The sequence below is a fragment of the Hyla sarda genome, chromosome 7 (assembly GCF_029499605.1).
Source record: "Hyla sarda isolate aHylSar1 chromosome 7, aHylSar1.hap1, whole genome shotgun sequence".
In the NCBI taxonomy this organism is placed as follows: Eukaryota; Metazoa; Chordata; class Amphibia; order Anura; family Hylidae; genus Hyla; species Hyla sarda.
In genome coordinates this window covers 191,046,181-191,065,158 of record NC_079195.1, presented here as the reverse complement: position 1 = coordinate 191,065,158, position 18,978 = coordinate 191,046,181, and the positions used below count along the sequence as shown (strand labels likewise).

Genomic DNA, 18,978 nt, shown 5'->3' with positions numbered 1-18,978 from the left:
CCGAGAGCGGGCACGTCCCGTGCCTCGGATCGCGTCTCCACCGGTGACACGGGAGCAGCGCTCGCGGTCAGCAGTGCCGACCGGAGCACTGCAAGTAGAGGCACGCCGTAGAGGCAGTACCTTTGCTCATTCTGGCCAAAAAGTTCAATTTTAACCTCATTGGTCCACAGAACCTGCATCCAAAATGCATCAGGCATTTGCAAAGTTCAAACGCTGATTTTTGTGGTGAGGACGTAGAAGAGGTTTTCTTCTGATGACTCTTCCATGAAGACCATTTTTGTACAAGTATCTCTTTATAGTGGAATAGTGTACCACAACTCCAGTGTCTGCCAGATCTTTCTGGAGGGATTGTGAAGTCAAACATGGGCTTTGAATTGTTTTTCTCACAATCCTGCGAGCTGTTCTGGCTGATATTTTTCTTGGTCTTCCAGATCTTGCTTTAACTTCCACTGTTCCTGATGACTGCCATTTCTTAATTACATTCCTAACAGAGGATATTGACATCTGAAAATATTTTGCTATCTTCTTATAGCCTTCTCCAGCTTTGTGAGCATCAACTATTTTCAGTTTCAGATTTCTAGACAAGTGCTTAGAAGAACCCATGGTGCTGATTGTTGGGGCAAGGTCAGATGAGTCTGGGCATTTAAAACCTTTGAGATTGACATCACCTGGTCTTCCCAGATGATGATTGAGAACAATCCATGACACTGGCAGGTCTCAGCTTTGCAAAGGGGGCAGTGCATGCTATAAATTCTGCAGGGTGTCCAAACTTTTGCAGACGCTGTTTTTTTTTGTTTTCTGTTATTTTGAAAGTGTAAATGATGGAAATAAAATCTAACTTTTGTTGACCTATTATAAGAATGTCTAATCTGTAATTTGATGCCTTTTGGAGATTTTTCCATCTTTCCTTGGCTTCTTAATGCACATTAATACAACTTTTTACCTGGGGTGCCCAAAATTTTGATCCCCACTGTATATATATCTGGAAGAAGGAATTACTAAAATCCCTTTATCCAGGATCAGGACCCTAATTACAGATTATTTATATATATATATATAAATATATATAAATATATATATATATATATATATATATATATATATACACCTACAATTGTCACCACAAATATTTATATATACACAAATGAATCAATCCAAAATTCCTTGATTAATCACAAAAATATATGCAAAGTACCACAGAAAATCTAAATGACAACAAACAAATGAACAAATAAATCCCCTATCCCAGGCCAATAATCAGATTACATTTTCAGTAATGTGCCAGATAAACAAGCACATAAACCTCCATTTGGACAATCAGTGGTAAGGTAGGAAAAATAATTACCGTATTTTTCGCCATATAGGACGCTCCGGCATATAAGATGCACCTTATTTTAATGGAGGAAAATCTAGAATACAATGTAAAGTATAGGACAGTGATCTTCAACCAGCGGACCGCCAGATGCTGCAAAACTACAACTCCCAGCAGCCGTTGGCTGTCCGGGCATGCCAGGAATTGTAGTTTTGCAACATCTGGAGGTCCGCAGGTTGAAGACCACTGGTATAGGAGGTAATGCTCGCATGTCCTCACCGCTCCGGACCCGTCACCGATCGTCACCGCTGCCCTGGATGTCGCCCTCCATCACTGTTGCTGCGTGGTGTCCCCGTCGATCCGGAACATCTCTGCTGCCCGGTATCCTCGCTCTCCTTCACCGCCATCACGTCGCTACGCACGCCGCTTCTATTGGATGACGGGATGGCGTGCGCGATGTTGTGATGATGATGAAGGAGAGCAACGGCCATGCAGGGGATCCCAGCACGGAGCAGACACCGAGGAGGCAGGTAAGGTCCCTCCTGGGTTAGTGTCACTTTCGCTTCAGATGCGGCGGTCAGCATTGCTTGCCGCGTCTGAAGGGTTAATACAGGGCATCAACGTGATCGGTGATGTCCTGCATTAGCCGCGGGTCCTGGCCGTTGATGGCCGCCGTGATAGGACAGGTTTTAATGTGTTTTTGCCGTATAAGACGCACCAACTTTTCCCCCCCCAGTTTTGGGGAAGAAAAAGTACGTCTTAGGGTGCGTTCCCACGCTCTTTGTTTTTGCGGGTTTTCTGCAGCGTATTTGAAAGAGGCGGGCTCTTCTTGGCTGTCCATAGCAGATTGTCCGCAGCGGAATTTACACTGTGGAAAATCCGCCACAAGCCCCATTGAAGTCAGTAGGTACTGCGGCGGATTTTCCGCAGCGTAAATTCCGCCGCAGACAATCTGCTATGGACAGCCGAGAAGAGCCCGCCTCTTTCAAATACGCTGCGGAAAACCCGCAAAAACAAAGAGCGTGTGAACGCACCCTTATACGGGAAAAATATGGTAATAAGTAAAGACCAATGTCCAATAATTCCCATTACCTGTGCTCGGCATATTACCAGCAGCCATGTAGGGACCCGTGCACCCAAACTGCCTCATTACAGGCAATAAAAGGCGTCTGGAGGACGTTATTTCTGCTAAAGGAGGAGAAACTAAATACTGGTGTGTTATTTCTGTTGGGGTGCTTTAATGCACCTGTCTACTTTTGCATTTATGCAGATTGCACATTTTCTGTTCATTCAATAAACCTCATTTCACTACTAAAATATTACTGTGTCTTTTAGATATTTCATAGATCAAAATTAAATTGCTGATCCAAACACCCAATTATTTATAAATGAAAATCATGGAAATTTGTGCATACGACTGTAACTCTCTTTCCTGGTCCTATCTCTTTATGGTTCTTAAAACACGATTTCCTTAAATGGATAAAATGCCTATACAGTTCCCACTCTGCTTATGTTAAATACAATGGTTATTTATCCCACCTGTTCTCATTAGTGCATGGAACACGTCAAGGATGTCCACTGTTTCCCCCTTTTTGTTAATTCTTGCCCTCCCTCTAGCTATCCAGATCAGAAATCAAAAATAGGATATATCCACAATAAACTAATATTAATAAAGTTTAATAGTAAAGTTTGCAAATTATATTCTGATAAAGATCACCTTACCTGTAACTACCTTTCCTTCAGAACCTACTACAGACTCTTTGAAGGTTTTTGTCCTTATGGTCAATCATGATTTAGCCTTCAACCTCACATCAACCAAACTTTTCTAGTACATTCGATCTCATTCTCCTTTTCTTTCCCATGGTCTTGGGGTTAAATGAACTGTTTCCTGGGATTCCCCATACTCAGCAAATTACCCTCCCCTCATCACACGCCTTAAAGGGTTTGTCCGATGGTTCTTTTTTTTTATAGTTATATGGTGCAAATCATTATATTTAGCTTACCAGTTCTTTACCAGATTTACCAGATTACCAGATTTTAAAATGAAAGTTTAAACAGTATATATATCGCAGAGTAGCGCAGCATGCCGCTCTCTCCCCTGATTTATAACTGCTGATCGCATCGGGTGTCAGAATTGATACCCGGTACGATCAATCCTTCAGCCCCTGTACTACCACCCCCAACATGGAACATACTCTGTTCCATGATGGGGGTAGTAGTACAAAACACTAATGTAGTCTCCCCAACCGACGGCAGACTCCAGCAGCTGGGGAACTACTACTCCAATCATGGAAACCAGCCTGTTCCATGATGGGAGTAGTAGTAGTCCCTCAGCACTGCACGAGTATTGTCATAAGTAAGTCAGTTGCTAGGGATGCTGCACAGCAAGGAACAGACAACAAGGAAGAAGTAAGGTGCTGCAGAGTCCGTTCTGAACAGCTATTGGTTGATCATTAGCCAATGACTGCCACAGACAATGAAAAGTGGGAATGTGATTACCATATTCATGAGGGGCAGAGCGGCAGCTGGGAGGAGGTGCAGCAGAAAACACCACAGCTGAGTAAGTGACGTGGCGCTCACAACATGGCCGACATTAAGCAGGCTAGAGGAATCGCAAGAATCCCAAACTTCCGACCAGCAACAAAAGGGTCACAAAAGAAGAGCTACAAAAGACAATAGACCAGCTGAAATGTGCAGGTAAGCACAACTCCCTGCAAGGCACAATATACATGGAAAACCCTCAGCAGTGGAGTACCCCTTTAAAAACCTCCATGAAGAATGGAATTATTATCACATCTCTTGATTAATAGGACCTTTTTTTACTTAAGCTACTATACTTATTTCAAGTCCATCCAGTCCCTAAGTGTTTCCAAACAATCCAACAAATGATTCTTAGGTTTTTTTGAGGTCAATAATTGCAAGAAATAGAGGACATTTTGTCAATGATGGAGGATTGAAGACAGTAATCTAGATTTGCCTTTAAAGGGGTACGTATTATTTTTATTTTTTTCAAATCAACTGGTGCCAGAAAATTAAACAGATTTGTAAATTACTTCTATTTCAAAATCCTAATCCTTCCAGTATTTATCAGCTGCTTTATGCTACAGAAGAAGTTTTTTTCTTTTTGAATTTCCTTTCTGTCTGACCACAGTGCTCTCTGCTGACACCTCTGTCCATGTCAGGAACTGTCCAGAGTCAGAGAGGGTTGCTATAGGCATTTGCTTGTACTCTGGACAGCAGTGGAGTCTCCAGCATTCATATTTAGGGGGGGCACATGGGGGGCCAGTGACAAAAGTGGGGGGGGGGGCAATTTTAAAATGTGTGTATGTGTATATATATATATATATATATATATATATATATATTGTGCAGACAAAGTAAGGCCGCTCACCACTCTCGCGTGTGCTGCACGACCCCGTGCCACGAACACCGGCTTCGCTCCCGGCTTAATAGAAGTCACACAAGAAAACGTCCGGCACTCGGGAAGATGCAGGTAAAACTTGTCAATGGCTTTATTCACACGCTTAAAGGCAGGACACAATCTGACGCGTTTCGCACGCTCGCTCGGATCTACGACTAAGCAACCGAGCGTGCGAAACGCGTTAGATTGTGTCCTGCCTTTAAGCGTGTGAATAAAGCCATTGACCTGCATCTTCCCGAGTGCCGGACGTTTTCTTGTGTGATATATATATATATATATATATATATATCATAAATAAATACACACACACTGTGCAGAACATGTTTAATAAAAAAAAAAAATGTAATTTAAAATCTTCATACATTCTTGTTGCACAATGATTTTTTTTGCCGTTTTTGCCGTAGATTTGGGGTAAAATGACTGACATCATTACAAAGTAGAATTGGTGGCGCAAAAAATAAGCCATCATATGGATTTTTAGGTGCAAAATTTAAAGGGTTATGATTTTTAAAAGGTGAGGAAAAAACAAAAGTGCAAAAACAGAAAAACAGTTGGTCCTTAAGGCGTTAAAACTTTTGGACACTACCATCAACTTTGATAGCGGCATCTAAAGTGTTAATGTCGGACATCAGCCTGATTGGTGATGTCTGGCATTAGCCGAGGGTTCTAGCTAATGATTTATACAACACAGTGGGAGCAGGCACTGTGCGTACACATATGCCTTGTGTCCTTAGGTCTCATTTACACGGATGGATCCCACGACAATGGACCCTACAGTGCTGCCTCCATCTGTGCCTGCTCATAACAGCAATCCGCCACTACGAGCAGACATGCTTTGATGTGTATACTCGCACAAATCGCGGCTGCTCTCGGCCTAGCTCAGAGAGCAGGAGCGGCCATGATGTGCGCGAGTATACACATCAAAGTGTCTGCTCATAGTGGCGGATTGCCGTTATGAGGAGGCACAGATGGAGGCAGCACTGTAGGGTCCATTGTCGGGGGATCTGCAGCATAAAATACACTGTGGATCCACCCCTGAGTGAGCCCTTAGGGTACGTTCACACGTACAGGATCTGCTGTATATTTTCTGCTGCTGATTTTGCTACCTATTGAAGCTAATGGGTTGCAAAATCAGCTGCACAAAATATGCAGCAAAAAATGCAGCTGATCCTGTACATGTGAATGTACCCTTAAGGGGTTAATGATAAACTAGCAGTGTGTTCACATGTTGTCCTTCCAGAGGGGTCACTTTCCCTCCTCCAGTGTCCACAGGTCACCAACAGGTCACATTACCAGAACAACTTATGGAACAATCGCGGCAAAAATTGTGCGGTTTTACCGTGATTTACGAAAAAATTTGCGCAATTTTGCCGCGATTTTTCCCAAAAATTGTTCTGATAATGTGACTAGAGATGAGCGAATTTACAGTAAATTCGATTCGTCACGAACTTCTCGGCTCGGCAGTTGATGACTTTTCCTGCATAAATTAGTTCAGCTTTCAGGTGCTCCCTTTGGCTGGAAAAGGTGGATACAGTCCTAGGAGACTCTTTCCTAGGACTGTATCCACCTTTTCCAGCCCACCGGAGCACCTGAAGGCTGAACTAATTTATGCAGGATAAGTCATCAACTGCCGAGCCGAGAAGTTTGTGACGAATCGAATTTACTGTAAATTCGCTCATCTCTAAATGTGACCTGTGGACACTGAAGGAGGGAAAGTGACCCCTCTGGACTATACACATGACCCAGCCCCAGGATATACTGCTGATCAGGGGGGAGAGAGGGAGGACACGGGACATCACTCACCTCACATGAAGCTGCTCTGTGTTCCGGAGGCATGTCAGCTCTCGGCCCCTCCTCTCCAGTGCTGGGGGCGGAGTCATCATCAGGTACCCTTCATCCCTGCTCTGCCTGTCTCTGCTAATGATATGCAGAGCAGGAGCATGGCAGGGATATCCCCAGCAGCTGCAGCGGGCTCTTTACCCAGCCGGTCAGTCCGCCCCTGGCCCCGATACTAGTATCGGGACATCCCTATTTATTTTAAATTGGGGGGCATGGCCTGATCTAAGGGGGGCCATGAGCCCCTCTGCCCCCCCCCCCCCCCCATAGCGACGCCACTGCTGGACAGTTCCTGACATGGATAGAGGTGTCATCAGAGAGCACTGTGGTCAGAAAGAAAAGAAATTCAAAAAGCAAAGAACTTCCAGTGGAGAATCCAGCAGCTGATTAGTACTGGAAGGATTAGGATTTTTAAAATAGAAGTAAAATGTTCTAATGAAGGAAGAGTGGGACTCAACGCTTGGTAAAATAGTTATATAAGTGATTGCTTTGAAAAGACACAGACCATCAAGTCCACACTAAAATGAGACTGCGATGATCCAGAGTTTCTCTCTCTTAGGTCAGAGTTGTTCTTATTGCCAAATGTTATTTATTTTTTTTAAGTAAAAATAATTTTATTTGTAATCACTCGTGGCGGCCCCTGCATCGCCAGTCATCAGGCTCGGAGCGAAGCTCACTCTGTGCACAAGATGACAGGGGCTGCTGTAGGAGAGATCGCAGGGGGTTCCCAGCGGCAGGACTCCCGTGTTCAGACATCTTATCCCCTATCCGTTGGATAGGGGATAAGATGTCTGGGGGCGGAGTATCCCTTTAATTCACTTTCTACATGACGTACAGACAGTCCCTGATAGAATAGTTTCTGAGCAGGCTGCGGACTAGGCTCCGGCAGTCCTGGACAGACATCCTCTCCGAGTTTATAATCAGGCATTTTCTTGCAAACCTTATAACAGTTCATAAAGCCTCAGGCCTCCTGGATAACCCTAAAAGTGCGATCTTCAGAAAACAGTCTGTATAGCAAACAATTGCTACTCCTGGGAACAGAGTGCAGCACCTTTACCATCAGGGAAGCGTCCATCCCTTTCTTACCTGCAGGGTGTTAGTGATACCTGACAGGAACTTATCGGCAGCATCTGGATCGGTGGTTTTTAGGTCTAGCAGCTCCACGTTCTCCTTCCCTGATGCAATGTTTCTGGTCGCATCTCGAAGCTCAGTCACAGGCATGTGGCGGGCGTGGAGCTTGCTGAAAAAGAATTACATTCCTCACCCTTCTTCAGGTTCTCCACTTTGAAATGGAAGGTGATACCTATGCTCCTGGTCTCCTTACTCTCCTTCACGTAAGTATGAACCATTACAACACAAGCGCTTCCTCATTATGTTGTTAAATAATTAATAAAGAAAGTTCTGCCTCCCGGTAGCTGCATTGCTACAGCTCTTCTGTGTGCAATGAAGGCAGGGAGCCGGCTTGCCGAGCTTCCCTGCCTCCTCTCTATGCAGCGCTATGCTTGCCCATGTGATGAATATTCTAATTTCTTCAACATCCTAGTGTTGTGAGAGTCTGTGGGCATAGAAGCGCTTTGTGGCACCTACGCTCTGCTACAAGAGCAAAGTGCCCACGTGACTACAGGCTCTTACATAACTAGGAAGTTATAGTGTAAAAAACAGAATATTTATTTCAGGGGCGGGCATAGCACTGCACAGAGAGTAGGCAGGGGAGCTCCGCAAGCCGGCTCCCGCCTGCATTGCGCACAGAAGCGCTGTAGCAATGCAGCTACCGGGAGGCAGAACTTTTAATCTGCTGGACCAATCCATGCATAGTAGAGTGTATTACAAACTTGAATGAGTGCCCTTCTATACATTTTGTATGGATTGCACCGAATACTGGTGTACATGTGTCCACATTTAGGGTATGTTCACACTCGTGCATACTGCATTTTATGCATGCATTTTTGTTATAGAAATTGTAAAATTGGCATGCTTAAAATAAAATACGCCATTTTTACACTGTGTGAACATACCCTTATTTTTTGCACCCTGCATCTTGCACTCTGCATCTTCCCACTGTCTTAAGTATTAGTTTGGGTTCACATAGCAAAAATCGTGTTGTATTTTTTTTTTTTATTATATGTAATTGGCAGATAATAAAATATGTTGCCGATTTTTCAACTCAGCAGTAGGAAATAAGGGGGAGATTTATCATAACCTGCCCAAATGAAAAGTTGCTGAGTTGCCCATAGAAACCAACCAGATCACTTTTTGTATTTTGCAGAGGCCTTGTTAAAAAGGAAAGAAGTGATCTGATTGGTTGCTATGGGCAACTTAGCAACTTTTCCTCTGGACAGGTTTTCATAAATCTCCCCCTAAATCACAAAGTTATGATTCAAACTTTATATACAAACAAACAGAATGGCGCTCTAAATGCTCAATATCAATAAGGCTATGTGCACGTCAGAATTTCCGCATGGATTTCTGCATGGAAATTCTGCATGTGTTTACAGAATTCTAAAATTCAATGGGATTCCACAATCCCATTCTCACTTCAGAATTTCTGCATCAGTCTTTCCGCTGCAAAAATTCTGCATTCCGCATTCCACAAATAGAAAGGTCCTGTCCTACATCTTTGGGGAATTCGAATGTGGAAGCCCATTAAAGTGAATGGAGCTTTTCTTTCTCTGCAAAATATGGAATTGCTGTGAATTTCATGCTGAATTTGCGTGGATTCCACAAAAAATTTTACAGAAACAATGAATGAAAGCACCTTTTTCCATGCTTGGAGAATTAATGCCGAATTTCCCCATGAATTTGGCATGAATTCTGCTGAAATTACGCGTATATGCAGAAAGATGTGGAATTCCTCGTCCGTATCATTTGCCCGGAATTCCCCATCTTTATACGGAAATTTCGAGGTGTGAACATAGCCTAGGTGTGAGAAAGGTGGAATGTGCAGTGCACTCAGCTGGTAGTGTTCCACTGCGAGCGCAACACCACCACGTGCATGTAAAATTTACAGATGCTCATGAGGGGTATCAATGGTCTTTGAGGGGTGCAGATGGCTGCCGGAATCCTCTCATCACACGCGGGCATAAAGATCCGTCCAAAAGAAGTAGTCTGACCTAGGCTCCAAAAACTTACTGAGAAAAACTGTATACTCGTCTGTGCTCCGGTTGGGGGTGTAATGGATGAATGAAGAACAATCCTAAAGCATAAACCGGAATGTTATTTCATTAATAGTACAGACGGCGCGTTTCGGGTGCCATTTTCCCTCTTCGTCGTGTCATCAAGTTGTCAGAGGTGGGGAGACACCCCTTGTAATGTTTCATCTGTACTATTAATAAAATAACATTCCGGTTTATGCTCCGGGACTAGTCTTTATTCATCCGTTATACCAGCAACTGGTGTCCGACAAGTATCCAGTTTTGCTCCAGTGGTTCTTGGAGCTTAGCTCAGACTACCCGGCAGCACGTGACGAGAGGATACCGGCAGCCATCGGCACCCCTGTAAATTCTACATGTAAATGGGGGTGCTGCGCTCGCAGAAAAACACTACCAGGTGAGGGCACTGCACATATCCCCTTTCGCACATTAATTAAAGGGGTTATCCAGGAATAGAAAAGCAGAGCTAATTTCTTTCAAAAACTGCTCCCAGACTGTTTCCAGGTTGGGTGTGCTTCTGCAGCTCAGTTCCATTGAAGTGATTGGAGCCAAGTTGTAATACCACACACAACCTGGGGACAGATGTGGAGCTGTTTTTGAAAGAAATTAGCTCTGTTTTTCTATTCCTGGAGAGTGTTGGATGCAAATATTCGCATTTCGAATTTTTATCGCGAATATTGCAAATTCGTGAATATTGCAAATTCGTGAATTCGCGAATATTGCGAATATATTCGCTATATATTCGAAATTGCAAATATTCGATTTTTTTTCCGAATATGCGCATATGTGAATATTCGCCTATTTGAATATTTGCATATTCCTTCTCTTCACTTGTGGTTATCAACAACATCCCGAGCAACCAGTAGTAAAGTTTGCCCACCGCCTCACTGTTTTCTTCCTCGAATACGCAAATAGGCGAATATTCACATATGCGAATATAACGAATACGCGAAATTCGCTAATGCAGGACAAATATTTGCCTATATATTTGAGAAATATCGCGAATTCGAATAGGGGCAATGCCGCTCATCACTGTTGCATAAACCCTTTAATATTGGGTAAAAGCACCTAGAGCGCCAATCTGTTCCTTTGTTTTTAAACTATTAAATTCTGCGGCTAATCTTCAGCTGCAAACTACGAACCTGCTGTTGCAAATCTACAACCTCCAGCATGCCCGGACAGCCGAAGGCTGTCCGGGCATGGTGGGGGTTGTAGTTTTGCAACAGCTGAAGACACACTGGTTAGGAATCACTGGTATAAGTACTTAAAGGGGGCTGTATTAGGGTTTTTTTTTTAATACCGGCACCAGAAAGAATATATTTATTGATATATTTATTTGTTTATTTATTTATTTATTTTTATATTTTATAGTAAATATTTATTATTTCCTTAAAGATCACAACGGCAAAGTCTGCGGTACGTCCCGGAGCTCCATCCAATACCGTCCGCCATCACATGTATAGGGGAACCATCAAGCTCCAAAGTGATTCATATAGGTCAGTATCTACTATAGACCGCGTCTGACCCACATGAGCAGGCGTGCCGCTGTTTAATGCACTCATTATAAAAATGCAGAACCCTAGCGTCACCCCCAGCTGCTCCAGCTTCACGTGTGCCGGGAATATAAATATATTATATATTTATTTCTTTTTTTCTCTTGGTTTGTGCTTTTATGAAGCTTTAGTGCTTCGCTCTGTGTTCATACCCTGTCTGCCCCCTCTGGTATGTTCATGTGTATGCTTTTCCCTTTTGCTGATTGTCAGTGATTTCCTATTTCAGTGTGGGCAGGAGAAACTGTCTTTTCTCTCTTTTCTTTCTCATTCTTTTTTTCCCTCCTGCTTTATCTCCTCCCTTTTTCCCGTCTCTCCTCCTGGCTTTTCTTTTTATTTATTTTTTATTTGTCTTTAAATCCTTTTATATTAGAAATGATTTCCTTTGGCATAACCCACAGCCTCACCAAGCTGACCGGAGAAACCATGAATTAAGTCAAGGTAAGCTGCTATGTATTTTTCTTTTATATACTCCATGTAGAGCTAGTAGTGTCTTCTCTTTAATTTGCTTTAGCATAGGAGATAGTGACGTTTATGATGATGATTATTATTATTGTTCAGTAGGCTATAGACTCCAGATAGGATCCCTTTTGGCTGGAGCTGCAAATACAACCTGTTGTGGTGACAGCTTCGGTAAATTGCTCTCTTTAACAAATCTTGCTGACAAAACCCATTGCTAGCGCAGAAATAATAATTGTGGTTTCTTTCATTGAAAATGACATATCAATGGGATCTCGTGGTTAACCCTTTGTGGCAATGTATAGATAGATAAATAGGTATAGGCAACGTACACTTCAGGCTGTATTGATAATATGCCAGGGTCCTTGATTGATATGCATACTAGATTATATTATATATACAGTGTATATACTATATGTGTTTTTATTTTTTTCATTTTTTTTAAAGAGTTCTACTGACCCCCTACGTTCCCTAGGGAAAGCATTGTGGCAGGTCTAAAACTTTACCATTGTGTTTCATCACATTCTGATCAGAGCTCGCAATCACCCCCCCCCCCCCCCCTTTGTTCTGCCACAGTTAGCGCCTGCAATGAAAACCAACGTAGATTCTTTTATCAACTTTATAGACTCGGGAGCGCACAGTGTCGGCTGTTACTTGTTATTTATAATGGTGCAAGGTGATCTGCATTTATTCGCCGAGTCGAGAAGATCCTACCGTAACTTGACTTTTGTCGATATCTCGATGTTCCTGTAATTTTTTTTCTTCCTTTCTGGATACATGCATGTTGTTGTATTAGGCTTTTCTAGGTTTGTAGAAATCATTGCTATGACAACTGAATTTTAGGGGGTTCCAATGAAAGACAGCAAGTAAGCAGAGGCTTTATAAATCTGCAGTTAATTAATTCTGCGCCGCTCACTTCATGCATTAACCATCACACGTCTTGCAACTAGCCTCCCCCTAAATAACCCCCCCAAAACATATCATGATATAGTTTACGTACAAGGGACTTTGTTTATTATACGAGCATGCTCCTATACCAAGAATAGACAACCTTTAGAACCATAAGGCTCAGCATGCCTTAGGTGATCCTGGAATTAGTTGGTACTTGTAGTTCTACACCAGAGTCAATCCCATGGACTGATGAGCTCGTTTCGAGGTTTTGCACAGTCACTGTTTCATCCTGCTGAGTAACTGAAAGTGAGCGTCTGGCAACAGGTGAAATTTAATCCGCTACAATTTTTTTTGGCAAGAATACAACAGAGTTAATTCCCCATCGATCTTGTTGGGAAAAAAAAAAAGGCGGAAAAAAAGTCTGCAAATTAATTTGGAGAGAGCAACATGTTGTAATTAGCAGGACGGGATTTGCATACTTATTAGTTAATGAAGACTGGACGTGTACTAATATTTGAGAATTCGTATAAGAGACCTGACCCGAAATCTTTATCACTGCGCCCTCTGGACCATTTTGTCTAACACTCTTTACTTGAGAGTAGACATCTTCTACTAGGGGAAAGCGCAGCTGTCAGAGCCTCTTGGGTAGCACAGCTAAGTAATAATTTCAGTTCTGCCATTGGAGCAGGCACCTGTTTAGTGGGGTAGAACTTTATAGGGCAGTGATTGACAGCCCGGCTTCCCATGGGTTGTTATCTTCTACAGCGCAGGCCTCTGTGGTAGGTAAGTAGCATTAAAAGAGACACCAATAATTAAAATGACCCCCTACATGTTCTGCCACCTGCCAAAAGGCTCCATGGAACGTACTGTACGGATCACTGGGAGAGCGTTAGCATGAGCTGAATGAATTAAATTATCGTTGAGTGTTTCTTTATAGGATTTCAGATGTTCCCTTAGCTTGGTTTTACACCTAAAATCTGTTTAATGGCGTTTTTAAGTTTCATGCAGGTTTTTTTCTTTATTGCCAGGATTTTCAGGTTTTCCAGGATTTTTTTTTTATTTGACTTTGCTACAGGGGTTGTAAAGTTGGTGTAGTTCAAAATATAGTGTCTGTACCTGGGTTTCAAGGTGATCTTGCAATTATTCAGTGATTTTCGTCCCAAGATTTTTTTTTGGAGTGCAGTGCAGCCCGGACATTACGTCACTACTCAGGTGTTCAGAGGAAGCCTGTTTTTGCTTCAATGGGTGGAGGGACTGCTGGGTGGGAGGAATACCATTCTGAAGTGAATTGTAGTTTTGCAACAGCTGGAGGCACCCTGGTTAGAAAATACTGGTCTATTGCATAAAAGGGAGCCCCGGTGTGTTTCAATGGGTGGGAGGGAAAAAAGTGACCTGACAATTACACTCACAGAATTATGGGATTTGTAGTTTGAGGGACAAACTCCAACAGGAAATAGCCAGTTCACAAAAAGATAGTTGTGGCTATGGTTAACTCAGAACATAGATGTTTAGCTCCAAAACAAGCATGGATCCTTCCTAAGCATGTTCATTACGTACAAAAGTTGCTGCTGCTGGTACCACTTTCAGTGGCTGGGGATTAAGGGGAGGGTCTTGGCCTCCTATCACCTGAAACATTTATTATAGTTAACAGCAGAAAATGTATGTTATTTATAGCATGATTCATCGCCAGCTCGCAGCTGGCATATATTTTGGTGCATGGATGTGGCAAATTTATTAAAGGAGTACTCTGACATCATGTAAAAAATATATAAATGCTGCAGAAGCCTTAAGCATTGTTTACCAACCTTCCATAATTCTGAAACCACCAAAAATAATTTTTTGGGGGGATATTTAGTCCTGTAGTTACTGATTGTACTTCCTGATTAAGTAGTTTTTCAGTACTAAAACTACCAGAATGCATTGTTTTCCCTCAGCTCTCCAACCACAGCTCTTCCACCTTGCCTACTTTCCTCCTATAGCATCCCTGCCAGTTTCCTGCAAGAGCTGTCTCAGAGCATCTAATTTTACAGCAGAGTATGTATAATCAGTGAGGCTGCAGCACCTGTTGCATTTATTCCCCACCTGCTCCTCTGCCTGTGGCACTATTCAGAACAAATCACCATGCTGTAAAGACACCCCATTCCCCCTAAATGTCCCAATAAAGATATATATATATATATATATATATATATATATATATATATATACATATATATATATATACACACACACACACACACACAGTGGGGCAAAAAAGTATTTAGTCAGCAACCATTTGTGCAAGTTTTCCAACTTAAAAAGATGAGAGAGGCCTGTAATTTTCATCATCATCAGGTATACCTCAACTATGAGAGACAGAATGAGAAAAAAAATCCATAAAATCACATTGTCTGGCCCTTTGTTGGCAATGACAGAGATCAAACGTTTTCTGTAAGTCTTCACAAGGTTTTCACACACTGTTGCTGATATTTTGGCCCATTCCTCCATGCAGATCTCCTCTAGAGCAGTGATGTTTTGGGGCTGTTGCTGAGCAACACGAACTTTCATCTCCCTCCAAAGGTTTTCTATGGGGTTGAGATCTGGAGACTGGCTAGGCCACTCCAGGACCTTGAATTGCTTCTTACGAAGCCACTCCTATGTTGCCAGGGCGGTGTGTTTGGGATCATTATCATGCTGAAAGACCCAGCCACATTTCATCTTCAATGCCCTTGCTGATTGTAGGAGGTTTTCAGTCAAAATCTCATGATACATGGCCCCATTCATTCTTTCCTTTACACGGATTATTCATCCTGGTCCCTTAGCAGATAAACTGCCCAAAGCATGGTGTGTACACCAGCATGCTTCACAATAGATATGATGTTCTTTGGATGCAACTCAGCATTTTTTCTCCTCCAAACACCACAAATGTAGTTTTTGCCAAAAAGTTCACTTTGGTTTCCTCTGACCATATGGCATTCTCCCAAACCTCTTCTGGATCATCCAAATGCTCTCTAGAAAACTTCAGATGGGCCTGGACATGTACTGGCTTAAGCAGGGGGATACATCTGGCACTGCATGATTTGATTCCCTGGCGGCGTAGTGTGTTACTGATGGTAGCCTTTGTTACTTTGGTCCCAGCTCTCTGCAGGTCATTCACTAGGTCCACCTGTGTGGTTCTGGGATTTTTGCTCTCTGTTCTTGTGACCATTTTGACACCACGGGGTGAGTTCTTGCGTGGAGCCTCAGATCGAAGGAGATTATCAGTGGTCTTGTATGTCTTTCATTTTCTAATAATTGCTCCCACAGTTGATTTCTTCACACCAAGCTGCTTGCCTATTGCAAACTCAGTCTTCCCAGCCTGGTGCAGGGCTACAATTTTGTTTCTGGTGTCCTTTGACAGCTCTTTGGTCTTGGCCATAGTGGAGTTTGGAGTGTGACTGTTTGAGGTTGTGGACAGGTGTCTTTATACTTATAACAAGTTTAAACAGGTGCCATTAATACAGGTAACGAGTGGAGGACAGAGGAGACTCTTAAAGAAGAAGTTACAGGTCTGTGAGAGCCAGATATCTTGCTTGTTTGTAGGTGACCAAATACTTATTTTCCACCATAATTTGCAAATACATTATTTAAAAATCAGAAAATGTGATTTTTATGGATTTTTTCTCTCTTTATGTCTCCCATAGTTGAGGTATACCTATGATGAAAATTACAGGCCTCTCTTGTCTTTTTAAGTGTGAGAACAATTGGTGGCTGACTAAATACTTTTTTGCCCCACTGTGTATATATGTGTATATATATGTATATATATATATATATATATATATATATAGATAGATAGATAGATAGATAGATAGATAGATAGATATATGTGTGTGTGTGTGTGTGTTTAAGACAGGGAGATGGTTATGTAGAGGCTGGTAGAGGCTGGTTAGAGGTGGTGACATAAATGAGGGGGCAGGGCTGGAGCTTAAAGACAAGATCCAACCAAGCCTACTGAGATAGCAGATGGATTATAATGCATTGTCTTGGAAGAGAGGGCGCAGGAGACAACACCACACTGAAAATGAAAGAACTACACAACTTACTGTCAGGGATGAATCATGCAAAAGCATGCTGAAGACAGTACAGTTTGTGGTAACACTATATTAGTAAGTTATCTTTAATATTTTGGGGTTATAGTCTTATATAAATATGGGTTTCTAAAACTGGCATGCAAGATAAGAGATCTGGAGCATATTACTATTTTACCTTATAGAGAATCTGTCAGCTCTATATTATACTCAGTGCACAAGTATGAAGTTGATGTTGCCAAGCTGCAGCATCCCTACCCCTTCCTTCTTAACCTTTACTGATGGATATACAATTCTTAGTGCTAGAAACCAAGTCCTGTACATCCATCGTGCATGATGCGGCTGAACGATGCCTCCCTGACACAAACTCTAAGCATAATATAGAACTTACAGCATCCTATTAAGACTATAGGTTTTAGAAATGCATCTTTAAAGGAAAACGGTCATCCGTTCACCCGCACTATAACCCGATACTCCGGGTTATAGTGCGGGTGAACAGGAGACCGATGCGGGGTCTTGGACTGCTATACCTACCTGCAGTCCGGAGCCCCACTCTTCCGAAGGTTCCCCATTTCCAGCGCTGACTTGCGCTTTGAGGCGGGGCCGCCGGCTAGATTAAAATATTCATAAGCGCTGGTCACGTTAGCGCTCCCGCTTACTGAGCGCTTACGTGACCGACGCTTATGAATACTTAAATCTAGCCGGTGGGCCCACCTCAAAGTGCAAGTCAGCGCTAGAAGAGGGGGACATTTGGGGGATCGGGGCTCTGGACTGCATGTAGGTATAGCAGTCCAAGACCCCGCATCGGTCTCCTTTTCACCTGCACTATAACGTGGTGTATTGGGTTATAGTGCGGGTAAACGGGTGACCGTTTTCCTTCATTACATTTTTCTCAGTACAAAATGATAGTAAATAAAAAAACACCAACAACAGCAATAGAATCATTAATGGTAAAGTGTGTTACAAATAGGCTATTTTTTTATTTGTATGTATTTTATAAAGGTGCCATATCAGAACACGTTGTGAAGAAAGCCTTATCGTAAAATGCATATGATATCTGTTTGTTGAACTGTTCAATGCAAACTATAGTTCTATGTTAGCAACCAGTTGGAAGGTATCTAACCATAGCATTCTACAATGGAATAAGGCCTGAATGTAGATGATCCTATTATAGAGGCAAGACATGGTCCACAGATCTACTGAGCAAACCTATATCACAATAATGGGGTTTAGTTTAGGTTCAGTAGACTTTAGGTAGACCACCTGAAACTGTGATGATGTTCAGTAATGTGATTGTCCTGATATTTAAAGGGAACCTGTCATCCCTTTCATGCTGCCTGAACCACAAGTCATTGGGTGCAGTGCCCATCAGCTTCTTCCTGCCTTACTGACCTTGGATGTCTTGGATGTCTCCTTATACCCAAATAGGAAGAGATCTGTCAATCAAGGCTGGTCGGGTGATGATTCATAGTTCGGGCAGCATGAACAGAATGACCAATTTCCTTTAAAAATTACGTGTACAGGTTGCAGAATGAATTTCTGATTCACAGTCTTGTAGCAAGTGCTGACATTATAGGCCCATTGACATGCCAATAGGGATTGTTAGCCCTGAATAACAGATACATCATCGTTAAAGATGGTTGTCCAATAGGTAAAAACAGAACAAGACAAAAAAAACAAATAAACTGGCAATAATATAAAAATAAAACAAGAGTACTCACCTGCTGCTCAATTTATGATGTCCTGGTGGTCTCTCGCCAGTCTCTGTTTACTTTCCAGGAATGGTGTGATGACTCGATTTATTGGCACCAGAGCTGCAGCCAATCACAAACCTGAGGTATGATGTCAGTGTAGGACACATGACTGCTAGGAACACTGGCTGCTCTGCTCACATGGGTAGTGTTTTTTTATTTTTTTTGCTGCCCTTTTTTAAACCCCCATTTAAATCCCTCCCCTACTTATCGTGGCCTACTGCTCTGTCTGTATGTCAGTGTTTACAAATTCTTGCATTGTATTCAATAAGAAAAGAATGTCAGGGTGAACAGTACTGTCAATGCCTCCTAGGAGAGTGATGTCGTTTTGTGGAAGAAAATGAAAATCAATGGTAGGAGGAATATTTGAAGATGACTATCATCCGAGAATTGGATGCTTTATCCTTGGACTGTGGGTAGCACTCACCAGGGGTCTCTCTGTTACACTGTCTATACTTCTATGTGGTCGGTAAAGTAACTCAGTGCAAGATATTATGGGAAAGTATTAAAAAGATACAATAAGGGTCTATTCACACGGCCGGAATTCCGCCTCAAATTAA

At 42.4% G+C, this 18,978-nt stretch overlaps 1 protein-coding gene across 1 annotated transcript in view; it reads left to right on the top strand.

Annotated features, from left to right (window-relative positions):
• Positions 1-11,491: 11,491 nt before the first annotated feature.
• The window catches only part of CACNA1E (calcium voltage-gated channel subunit alpha1 E), an 877,957-nt gene continuing 870,470 nt past the window's right edge, over positions 11,492-18,978 (top strand). Inside the window, exon 1 of the mRNA XM_056531933.1 lies at positions 11,492-11,709. The gene's annotated coding sequence lies outside the window, so the exon portion shown is untranslated. The remainder of the gene's footprint in view (positions 11,710-18,978) is intronic.